Genomic DNA, 12,677 nt, shown 5'->3' with positions numbered 1-12,677 from the left:
TGACTACATCATAGAGCAAGATTTATACATTATTGGATATCATAATAATTCCTATCAATTTAAATATGTATAAATAAATATGATTAAGCTACGTGCCCTTCAATAATTGGTGCCAAATAACAAGGTAATTTAGCGTCTCCAATCGTATTGCCCATATATCTCATTCTCTTATCTAGTGGGTTGTACTTCTTTTGGACACTGTAGGGCATAAACATCCATACAAATTTCTCTTCTCCATTGATGACATGCATTTGTTATGGAATAAGCTATCATTGAATTGAAATAAGGTAATTATCAGTAACTATGTGCAAAGTAAGAAATTAGAAGTTTAAGTTAGAAATGAAAAAAGTAAATCTACATGATTGCTAATTGAACCCATGCTATGTCCAACTCCTTCATAGATAAGAACTCCCTAATATCTTTGTTGTCAAGTCCAAAGACATATGATTTTTCTTCACCCACAATCCCTGCAGGCATCTTTATGTTGACCTTGTTAATTGTTTTATATTCCTCATATAATTGTGCCAAGCAGGGGTATCGATTAACATCTTTTTCGTCCTAATGAAACATCAAATAAACATAATAAGTATTATAAGTATTATGTTAAAAAAATTCATACAATATAGCATGACATTTTCTTACCATCATAGGTATTATCTCCTCATCAACAAGCTGTCTAGGCCAGAGAATGAAAGTTCCTATTGCCTGACCTAATTTCACAACTTCAATAGTCAGGAATGGCACACTCGCACCTGCTTCTCCCTCTTGAACAGCTGTAACTGTAATGCTTACTTGGTCCTTTGAATTTGTTGGTGATGGATGGTGCTCCCTTGATTGTAGAGGAGAGCATCAGCAACAACACACATCCTTGGGACCTCTAAACAAAGACAACAAGTTTGTCCAACGTCTGGCGTGGGACTACTAGGATCATGCCCTCCTAATGCCCTCGATGGATTACAACTGTCTTTAGTGCTAGGAAAGGCGGGGGAATCCTAAATGAGAGAAATGCAAGTATTAAATTAAATAAGAGAAACGTTGGGAAAACTCAATATCAATTTAAGTGAAATTGATTACAAACCTGAGGTGTGCATTGTTGTTGAACTGTCCCAATTTGCATGCTAGAGACCATAGATTTCATCTCATTACAAAGCTCAACCATAAGCTCTTGTCAAAGTGACTGGTGTAGCTGGGCCTTAATCTTGACCTCAAGCTAGGATTGGAGCTCGTCACGAACTTGGTCTCAAAGTTTAGCCATCATCTCATCAATGGGTTGACTTCGTAGAGAAGCTCGTGAAGTTTGTCCAAAATATTGGGTAAGACCAATTGTCCTCCCTTCTCCTCTAAAATCTTTGGGGTGATCAGGCTTCCCAATCACTATCGCTAAAATGTCCATCTTTCCATTTGGACTAAATAAACCTTTGCTACTTTGCTCTTCAAGTACCTCCTATAACATTTTAAGTATGATAGAAAATTAATGACAAAATATAAGGAATATTACGATAAGTTAAAGTTATTTGAATTATACAACTTATAAGTTTTTTAGCAATCCTAGCAACTATTGGATTAATACATTGACCCTTCTTCATCCTTGCTTCCTTTCATTTTCTATGACATGGAGGAGGAGGTGAGGCCTGAACAAAGATACTAGGATCAGATTTTGCAGCTTCCTGCATCGCCTTCAAATCATTTTGCATGATCTTCTCCTCTAACATCTTGTAACCTCCACGAGATAAATAGTGTGGATATAAATTTTTAGCTTGCCTTTCTTTATTCATAGCACTTAATTCCTGTGGAAAAGAAAATAAAGTAAATTGATTAAGTGAAGTAAATTAAATCAAAATTAAATGTTTTATAAGGCAACGTACCTGAAATTTAGGATCATGTCGTGATGCCACAAACCTCCTCTAATCATCTGGATCAAGGAAGGAGTATTTTTTGCACGACCATCTTTCTTGGGTACTCGCACATACTAGCTCGTGAGTGTGTGCTTGACATCTTTCTAGTGTTGATGAACTGACTACAACAAATGCTTTTTTATTTGCTCAGTAGGAGGGATGTCATACGTTTGCTACAAAGAAAAATATATATATTTAAGTTAAAGATCTCAGTTATAACTATATTTACAAAAAAATAAATCAAATAAAATTAGAAAGTGATATACCAAAATATCTTCCCAAATCCTATCCTTCGTTTCCTTAGAAATTGACTTCCAATAAGGCCATAGAATGTTAACTTTGCTTCAGGTAACAGAGCCTATATAGCTAATGAATCTGTCCTTCTATTGACCAATTGGATTCATATTGACATCAAAGTCCACATGCTTCTTTTGAATACGACCATGACGTACTGCTAACTTTAGTAGCCTTGTACTACCTCTACCCTTCCTTCCTTTAGGCTCATTGACATCATTGTTGTCACAATCCTCCTCCATATTTCTATCACAATTCTCCTCCATATGCCTGTTGAGAAACCAAAATTAGATAAATGAGTAAATTATAATGAAATGCATTCACATAAATAATATCAAGTACATTGCAATGAAATGAATGAAAGAAAATAACACAAAATACATTGCAAAATTACATTACTTAATTTGACTTTATGCATTATCCCATATCCTTTCAAAATGATCATCTCTTGCAGCATATTCATCATTATCTACCAATTCTACTTCACTTGGTCTAGATAGATTTAAAGCAAAAGGTGGTGTCTTATCAAGATTCATGGTTGGATCACCATCCTTCTGCTTTTTACTTTGAAGGACAATAGACAGTTTTTTATTTGCTGGATCAGTAACATAAAATACTTGTTTTGTCTGGCTTGCTAAAATGAAGGGCTCATTTGTATAACCAACTCTACCAAGATCAACTAATGTAAATCCAAATTGTTGATCTATTTCAATACCGTTGTTGTTGACCCATTTACATTTGAAGACAGGAATCTTCAAATTGGTGTAGTTTACCTCCCATATCTCTTCAATAACTCCATAATAAGCCATAAATGCCAATTTGGGGTTTTTTATCTTTTGAACCCGAAAGATGCATCGCTTCAGCAACCACCATTACCCCATTATTCTACACAGTACTTTTGTCATCTTGAGCTTATGTGTAGAAGTAATATCCATTTATGTCGTATCCACTCCAAGTGATGACTTCAAAACGAGGACCCCAAGTTAACCATTTTATTGTATCATACACATTGGCCTCTCTCAAAACCTTTTCATTGAACCATGTTATAAATGTTTTGCTATGCTCATTAGCTATCTGCATATTACTTTTCTTTGGATACTTTTCTTTTAAACTTTTTTTGTGATCATCTAAATACGACTGTACTTCTTCCATATTATTTAATATGTATAAGTGCGCTTGTAACACTTCTTCATGACCCACACTCTTTACTTTCAGCTCCTTTATTCCTTTACTTGTACCCTTTTTATGCTGAGATGGTGTCTTAGCTACAGATAGATATGTTTTGCGAAATTCCATAGCCTCTTCCATTACATACGTTTCAATAATTGATGCTTCAGGTCAATAAGGATTCTTGGAATAACCTTTTAAGACTTTCATGTATCTCTCAAAGATACATCCATCTTAGAATAACAGGGCCACAGAGCCTTATCTCCCTCACTAAATGAATGATCAAATGCACCATGATAGTAAAAAATACTGAAGGAAAGTGTATTTCTAGTTGAGACAAAATAACATAACCCTTATTTTCCAATTCGTCCAACTTCTCTATGTTAATGACTTTGCTACAAATAGCATTGAAGAAGATACATAATCTAGTTATAGTGCTCCTTAGTCCCAACATCATCTCTCATTGTGCCTCGAATAGCCACTGGTAATAGTTGTTGCATTAGTACATGATAATCATGAGACTTCATTCCCACTAACTTCAAATCATGTATTGAGACAAGCCTTCTCACAAAGAAGAATACCCTTGGGGCACCTTGATGTCATGCAAACACCGATACAAGCTTGTTTTCTTTCAACTTTAGACAATGTGTGGGCCGCTGGTTCTATATAAGCTCGCTTACCACCTTCTCTCAATTGTGGATGAAAGCGCTCTCGTATTCCTATTTCAGTTAGGCCAAGTCTTGCATTAATTCCGTCTTTAGTTTTCCTAGGTATGTGTAAAAGAGTACCAATAAGACTATCACATACATTTTTTTCACATGCATCACATCAGTATTGTGTCTTACATCAAGACTATGCCGATATGGAAGATCAAAGAACATAGACCTCTTCTTCCATATGTTTTTCTCACTTGCAGCTTTTTGAGTCTTACCTAAGATGACATTGATTCTTTCTACTCATTGGTAAACTTCCTCTCCAGTTAATGCTTTTGGAGCCATGCCATGCTGTGGTGAGCTATTAAAAACTTTTTTCAATCTCTGATATGGTGAGAACCGATCAAGAAACCTCCTGTGACAGAGGTAAACTATCTTCCTTCTATGCTTAAGTTGGTGGAAGTATGTGTCTGCTTCACATATAGGACATGCTTTATGCCTCTTCACACTGTATTCTGATAGATTTCCATATACAACAAAGTTATTTATCATTGGAAAGATCATTGCATGCAACTTAAAGGACTCCTGCTTGTATGCATCAAACACATCCGCTCATTCTTCCCACAGTATCTTCAAGTCCTCAATTAAAGGTGCCAAGTAGATATCGATACTGTTTCCTGGTTGTTTTAGTCCTGAAATCATCATAGAAAGCATCATGTACTTGTGCGTCATACATAACCAGGGAGGTAGGTTGTAAATCACCAATAGTACTGGCCATGCACTATGTGTGCTATTAAGAGTACCGTTAGGGTTGATTCCATCTGCACAAAGCCCAAGGTGAAGATTTCTTGGTTCAAGACCAAATTTCAAAAACATTTCATCTATTTTCTCCCACTGAGGAGAATCAGTAGGGTGTCGAAAATATTTTTCATCTAATATTCTCTCATCAAAATTCCATCTTAACTTCTTTGTTTCTGTTGCATTAGCAAATAAGCGCTTAAATCGTGGTATTATCAGAAAGATACCATAACACCTTCAAAGGTTTCCCTTTACTAGTCTCATCACCATCATAGTTACCAGCACAGTCCATGTTCTTTTTCACCTTATATCGTGAAGTTTTACATTTTAGGCACTCACGTAGACCAGCATACTCTTTTCTGTATAATACATAGTCATTAGGATAAGCGTGTATCTTTTTATAGCCCATACCCATCTGAGACAAGATTTTCTTTGCCTCATACACATGATTTAGAAAAATGTTATCAATTGGAAGCATATCACTAATAAATTGAAGCAACTCTGTGAAACTTTTGTAGTCCACCCATTATTTGCTTTTAAACTGAACAATTTCAATACAGTTATCAATCGTGTATATTTAGAACACCCAGGGTACAAAGGTATCTTTGCATCACTCTTCAAGTTATCATTTGCATGTGATCGTGCAGAGAACTCTACCCCTGCATCACGAATCACATCGCTTATTCTATCATTTACGTCATCCATAACTTCCTCTTCTTCAAGTGCTAGACTTGTTCCTACTTCACCATGCCATATCCATCTTGTATATCGAAGATTTATACCATCACAAAGCAGGTGATCCCTAACATCATCAACACTTAGTCGACTCTCATTTAAACACTTGACACAGGGGCAAAAATACATTCTGTTATTGCTAGGAGCATTCTTTTTAGCAAATTCAATAAATTGTTCTACTCCATTCTCATATTTATCACTTGTTCTCAAAGTATTCATCCAACTATGATCTATTCTGTTACTACCTAAGGAATTTTAAACAATTTAATTCCATTCAACACAATCCCAACAAACATTAAGCAAATTCAAAACTAATGATACTAATTGGATCCGATTCATTCAAATTACAACATAAAACATCTCATACTTATAATAACTATATCATCATGCCAGTTCCTAAAATTTAAAAAGACATAAAAATTACTTTTACAAGTATTGGAGATTTTACATATAATATAAAAAAAATCCAAAGATTATGAGAACAAAGCTTTCTATTGACAACTAATTAATGCATAACAACTTTTTTAATCTTCAAATCCATTATCCAATTAATAAACATCCAATTTTTAAAGCTTCCTCTTGAATGTGATCAACATTCTAATTCAATACATATAGGAAAATTCTCTTTTAGACATTTTGACAAACACTTTTTATGTATTAATTTTCAAACAAGTTAGTTAATAAGGATTTCAATCTTCAAATCCATTACCCAATCAATGTAAACAAATTTCAACCTATCTAAATGTAATTTTTTCATTAATAATTTAACGTATGCCTAATCCTTCATCTAAATTCAATACATATAGGAAACTATCTAAATGCAATCTCTCTTAGGCATCTTGACAAACATCTTGTATGCATTAATTTTCTAACAAATATTAACAAGGCTTGAAATCTTTGAATTTCCTACCCAATCAATATATACAAATTTAAAACTATCTAAACACAATTCTTCAATAAAAATTTAAACAGCAACCTTAGAAACTAACTCAAAATTCCTCAACTTATACAATCCCATGTACAACACATTAAACCCACAACGTATCTGTTGAAAGAACTTACCTTCACTGCAGATCGAGACTGTTCTAGCTTGCCTTCGAATCAGAGAGTATCATGGCCTGGAGAGAGGAGGAAGACGGTGAGCTGCTGCTGGTGTGAACTTTACTGCGTCGAGCCTTGTTAAACAGTAGCGAAGAGTTGCAGAACAACAAAAATGAGAGCTACAGAACGACAAAAATGAGAGCTGCAGAATGACAAAAATGTGGAAGGAGGGCTAGCTGCAGAACAACAACCTTGAGAGAGCTGAAATGAGAAGGAGAGTTTCAGAGCTCAGAGCTGCTGTAGGTAGAAGACGGAAACGAGAGGGAGAGAGTGAAAAATCAGAGTTCTCGCACGCTAGTTGGCTGATGAATTTGCGACAGTACTGATATATGGTAGGGCAAATTTTTTTAAAAAGTGAGCCACCTTCATGTCTATTTCTACCAAAACAGACAAGAAGGTGGCTCCCTTCTTGTCTATTTAACCAAAACAGACATGAAGTCACGTCTATTTAAGCAAAACAGGTGTGACTTCATGTCTGTTTTGGTTAAATAGATGTGACTTCACGTTTGTTTTGATTAAACAGATGGGAAGACTATATATCCTCCATTGTTTTTTTAAAACAGAGGAGCATATGTAGGTTTTTCTCTTCTGTTTTTTAGAACAGACATAATTGAGGGAGGTAAATAACACATTTTGTTATAGTGGAAGAACTATCTTAGAAAAAAATAAGTAAATATAAGTGACAAAGTGTATTGAGGTCTTATATTTAGAATCAAAATAAAAGTCAAATGAAATCTTATATTAAAGACAAGAGATAATATATTCTTTTGCCAACTAAGTTCTTATTAATATAGCTTCTCTACAAGTGAAGAAATGCGATGTGATGGTCTATGATATTTAATCGTCCAAGATATTTGACAAATTGGAAGTATTGCTTGATGGGGGATTATGCAAATGTTGATGAATTACCAAAAAGCCTTTCTATTAGCCAAAAAAGCAACATTCAGTGGAGCTGTGAAAAGTATGGCGAGAACTAGAGGAAAAAGTTGGAAAAGACCATGAACGTAGGAGTATGAACGAGTGAAGTAAGAGCTGAATAAAGTAAGCAAGTAAGGTTAGTATTTAGTGACTATATTCTTCTTCTCTTTCTTTTCTCTATCTCCTTTATGCGCTGGTTCATGTTCTTGTTCCCATTGGATGGGAATGTCGTCAATATGGGGTTGATTTTGAGGTGGAAAGGGTGGCGAAGTAGGGAGATGGTGTGGGTATATAGAACCTATGAGGAAGGATGGTGATCAGAGGGTGAATGCATGAGGAAGCAAAAACATTGAGGGAGAGGGGTTTGATGGTGTCATAAATGGGTCAGAGTGATTAGTGTTAGATAAAGGCACAATGTTGAAGGGGGATTCGAATAATGGAGTGGATTGATTCTGAGAAAATAAAGCATGAGTGTGGATAGGAAAGAAATGAGTGTTTTATTGCAAATTATAAGCATGAATGTGTCAAACCCTAATTAGGTCGTGTAAGTTGATGATAATGGTATTATGTTGGTGAAATTAAAGTGATGAGCTAAATGTTAAGTCATATAATCATTCCAGTTTTGTTATCAGTGTAGGTAATGAAGCAAAATGAATTTCAAAGCTGGGTCATCTTGTAGGAAGGACCTGTTCTATTATTTTTATGTGGGAGGGAAATTTGTGACAAGTGGTAAAGGTGAAGTGAGATGTAATGGAGGTAGCGTGACATTAAGAAGCATTAAGGATGGGCTGACACTTGAAGAATTGAGGCTAATGGTATGTGAGTGGATTGGTGGTGATGGAAGAAATTATGACATTAACTACACAGTGGCCTTTGATGAGAAGACATTGATTGACCTTCATGACAATGCTGAAATGTATAGCCTTTTTTAATACAGTAGGAACAGCAGTCATGTGTATATGGCTGAAAAAGGACAGGGGGATTCCCAACCAAGGGATAATGCAGAAATATAAGTGGAAGTTTATCCTAACTATTTATTGTCATTTATGAATTTCATCTTGTTATTCGTGTTAACGAGTCTTGTCATTGTGAATGCAGAACAGAGAGATTCATAAGTATGTCATAGCAAACGGAATTGGATGTGTCTCCCATTAATTTGTGTTATAATTATGGCTAGCTCAGTGAAGAAAATACTGGTGAATGTGACAATGATGGAGGAAGTGGCCCCCTTATATGGATACATCCATCGAAGTTGAAGATATGGATGGTACTGAGATAGGTCATGTGAAATGGAGGGGACTTTTTACAGGGGTGGGTTAATGTTTTCCAAGTGCAGATGTATTTTGGGTGTTTGCATACAGGTTTGCACTTACATACAAGTTTGTGCCCAAGTATGTGAGGAATAGCAAGGAATTCATGTCAGTGAGGTGAAAAGTTGAAGGTTGTCTATGGAAGCTATGTGCAAATCATGGGGGGAAGAGTTGTGATATGCTACGAGTGATGATATTTATAAATTGGCATGTTCATTCTACCCAAGATAGCTTGGAAGTGATGCATATTAGAAGAACTAGTTTGAACTCATCAATAATAATTGATGAGACGAGGGATCGTGTAGACAAGCACACTTCTAAGATAAGAAAGAAGTTAAAACGAGAGTATGGGATTGATCTAATATATAAACAGGCTTATAGAGCAAAAGAGAAGTCATTAGAAGACATATATGGTAGGCTTGAACAATCATACATGCTTATACCATGGATATGCAAAAGGCTAACGGAAACAGATGAAAGAACTGTGGCTAAATGGACTGCCATTGGGAACCTGTTTGAGCTTGTTTTCATAGCATACAGGTCATGCATTAAGGGTTTCTTGGGTAGCGCGAGGCATATTTTGTATGTTGATGGAACTCACTTAACCGAACCATACAAGGGGACAATGCTGTCAGCTTTAGCTTATGATGTAGATAACGAGTTGTTGCCATTTGCAATTGCAATTGTTAGGGAGAAACACTAAATGACTAGATGTGGTTTTTCTATATGATAAAAAAAATTTTAGGTTCTGTGAAAGTGACGATTGTATCAGATGGACACAATGCTATCATCGGAGGAGTGGCATCAACCTTTGAGGGTCAAAGGCATGCCTTTTGTTATAGACACATTAAAAGAATTTTAGTTCAGAAGTTATGAAAACGAATAAGGGGCAAACAAGGATAGATGACCAATTAAAGGAAGATGCACTACATTTATTGGATAAAATTGCATATGCAAGGACGGATGAGAAATTTGAGGCAGCAATAGATGACATGAGAGCCTTTTCTCTAAGGCTATTTGATTGGCTTATGAATCATGGGGATGTGGATAGGTAGGCTAGAAGCAGGTTCCCATATAAAAGATAGGACAATATTACAAATAATATTGCAGAATCATTAAATGTATGGATGGTCAATGAGAGAAAGCATACTATACCCCAATTGATTTGTGAGCACTGAGAGAAAGTAGCAAGAAAGCTGCATGCCTCCTATATGGTTATGACCAAATGGAAGAATTGTGTTGGTCCAAATATAGACAGTAAGGTGATAGATATGGTGGCTGGGTCTGAGCATATGTATGCTGAAAATTATGGTGGGGGAAGAGTAAAGGTGACAACATCACGTGAAGACCATCGAGTTGATCTTGGACTACACTAACGCAGTTGCAGATCTTGGCAAATGACGAGGATCCCTTGTTGCCATGCTTGTGCAGCCATCAAGGTTGTCCACGGTAATGCTTATGATTATGTTGATAATTGCTATAAAAGGTCATGACAAGAAAAGATTTATACCTGCATTATGATTCCTATGGTAACAACAGACATGGCTCACCCAAATGATTACTATAAGAGAGGAAATGTCAGTGAGCAAATATTCTTGCTACCTCTTATAACATCTCGACCACTGAGAAGGCCAAAAGCAAACAGGGATGAATCACAATTCTAGAACAAATGGATATACCAATGTGAAAGATGCCACCAACTTGGACGTATAAGGAGGTATTGTAAAAATCCTAACCTATCATGAAGTTTTGAGTACAGTGAGGATGGGTCATTTTTTGGTGTACATAGTTGTGTGCTCCACCCTTGTCAACTTTTTTGGGACTGAGGTTGTAGTTAGGAGCTAGGTGGAGACTTTTTTTGTAAGTAAGGTGATAGAAATGTCAGTGACAAGGGAATATTAAGTGTGGCCAATATCTTAATATGCACTTGTCATTGAATACGTGAAAACAAGTTACTGTTATGGAGATGTTATCTTTTGTTAATAGCGCATTAGTTGTTGTCATTTTCAAATTTGTTCTGGTTATTGGTAGTGACGTAATCAGCCTAATATGATAGTTTATGTTAAACTGATGTTATATATGAAAATTAGGTTATGTCATCTTCATTGTTGTTATATGCGGATTAGTTGTTGTCATTTTCAAATTTGTTCTAGTTATTGGCAGTGATGTAATCAACCTAAGCTGACAGTTTATGTTAAACTGATGTTATATAATGAAGATCAGATTATGTTTATGATTATTGTTGTTATATTCAGATAAGTTGTTGTCATTTCCAAATGGATACCAACAGGACATACTCAAGTAAAATTGAGTAACTTGAAAAGAAATAGAAACCAACAGCACATATTCAATGTAGTTGTTGTCGTTATCTGTTTTCGTGTGGTTAAACTCAGATTCATTAATGTCACTGGGAAATATGTTCATTCACATGGCAGAGTACACATTCGGTCAGCCTACAATGCATATTACATATAGCAATCTAACAGAGAACAAGTGAATTATAAGCCTAACATTGAACACCTAGGATAGATGCCTTTTCTTTGACTTTCTGCTCTTGGTTGGTTCTGGTTGTCGAATAAGATCCAATACCTCATCATGTTTTTCATTCATTTTATGATTGACCAACCACTATGTCAGGTCACGACGAAAGCCATCAACTTCTTCTTCTGTGTAGTTAAGGGTCACACCAGGTTCCCATCTTCTCAGCGACATCATGCAGTGCACCCCACAATCCCTCCTATGGACACAACAATATCAACATAGTTAGTTAACGTCTCTAACATGTTCATTTACCACACAAAATTCGAAATTGACAAGACTGATGGATTATTCTGCTGGAGAACTTCTGCAAATGTCATCTAAGACATTGGCCTTTTCCTAACCAGTCCTGGCTTGACAAAGTCCAATATAATACTGAACCTCTTCCTCTGCAAAAAAGATTCAAGTGTGGTTCACCACGTTTCAGGACCAACATAGAAAGTTGAATGATTTTACAAGTTCAAAAACTAGGGTAAACACAATGAGTTTTTTCTTACACATTCATCCACAACCATTTCTACTAGGTCCTTGATGACAACCTTCTTCTTCTTCTTTTTGTCCTTAGCTCTGAAATGGTCACTCATGGAGTCTAATATGAGAAAATCCAATATGCTTGGCTAAATGGCAATGCAAAACCAATATTGGCCAACCAGAGCAAGACCAATTATGAAATCACATTCACCTAAATTGTAGCCAACAAACTCAGGAAGAAAGAGCTTCTTATATTTTTGGGCTTTCCAGTTTGGGTCATGTGACATCATATTTTGCATGACATGAAATAGTTAATCTATTGATAGAGAACAATCATTTCCAATTCCATTGCTATCATTGGTATTTGAATTCAGAATTAAATAACCTTACCATAAAATCCACATCGAAGATGTGCCTCTTCTCTGGCCCCAACTCTGCCTTTATGTCCTCCATCACTGTCTTGCACGCCAAATTAACCACCTACATTACATAGTAAAAATGTCATTCTTATACAATTATCTCACCAAACATTATCAAACATAAGCATGGGTATAGAGACAGAGCATTTAAAAATACCCTGTTATTTACTCTGTTCATTCCACCCAGAAAACAGTTGTTGTCAGTCTATATCTTCATTAAACATTTTAATGACAATCCCGCAAACATTGTCAGATGTTAGTGACAGAAAGTATGGTGTTGGGGACATCATCACTTCTCATCCCCATATAGTTTGTTGTCATTTTCAATTCGGTTGCTGTCATTGTCAGTACACACTGTGTCATTTAAAACTCAAGCTA

At 35.8% G+C, this 12,677-nt stretch overlaps 1 protein-coding gene across 1 annotated transcript in view; it reads left to right on the top strand.

Annotated features, from left to right (window-relative positions):
• The first annotated feature begins 335 nt into the window (after positions 1-335).
• Positions 336-12,677, top strand: part of LOC114748283 (DNA-directed RNA polymerase 2B, chloroplastic/mitochondrial) — a 36,367-nt gene continuing 24,025 nt past the window's right edge. The window contains exons 1-2 of the mRNA XM_028936643.1: positions 336-348; positions 11,810-11,815. The gene's annotated coding sequence lies outside the window, so the exon portion shown is untranslated. The remainder of the gene's footprint in view (positions 349-11,809; positions 11,816-12,677) is intronic.

Source organism: Neltuma alba, unplaced genomic scaffold, assembly GCF_004799145.2.
Source record: "Neltuma alba isolate B1F8T4 unplaced genomic scaffold, ASM479914v2 tig00005664_pilon, whole genome shotgun sequence".
NCBI lineage: Eukaryota > Viridiplantae > Streptophyta > Magnoliopsida > Fabales > Fabaceae > Neltuma > Neltuma alba.
This window is presented reverse-complemented; position numbering and strand designations above follow the sequence as displayed.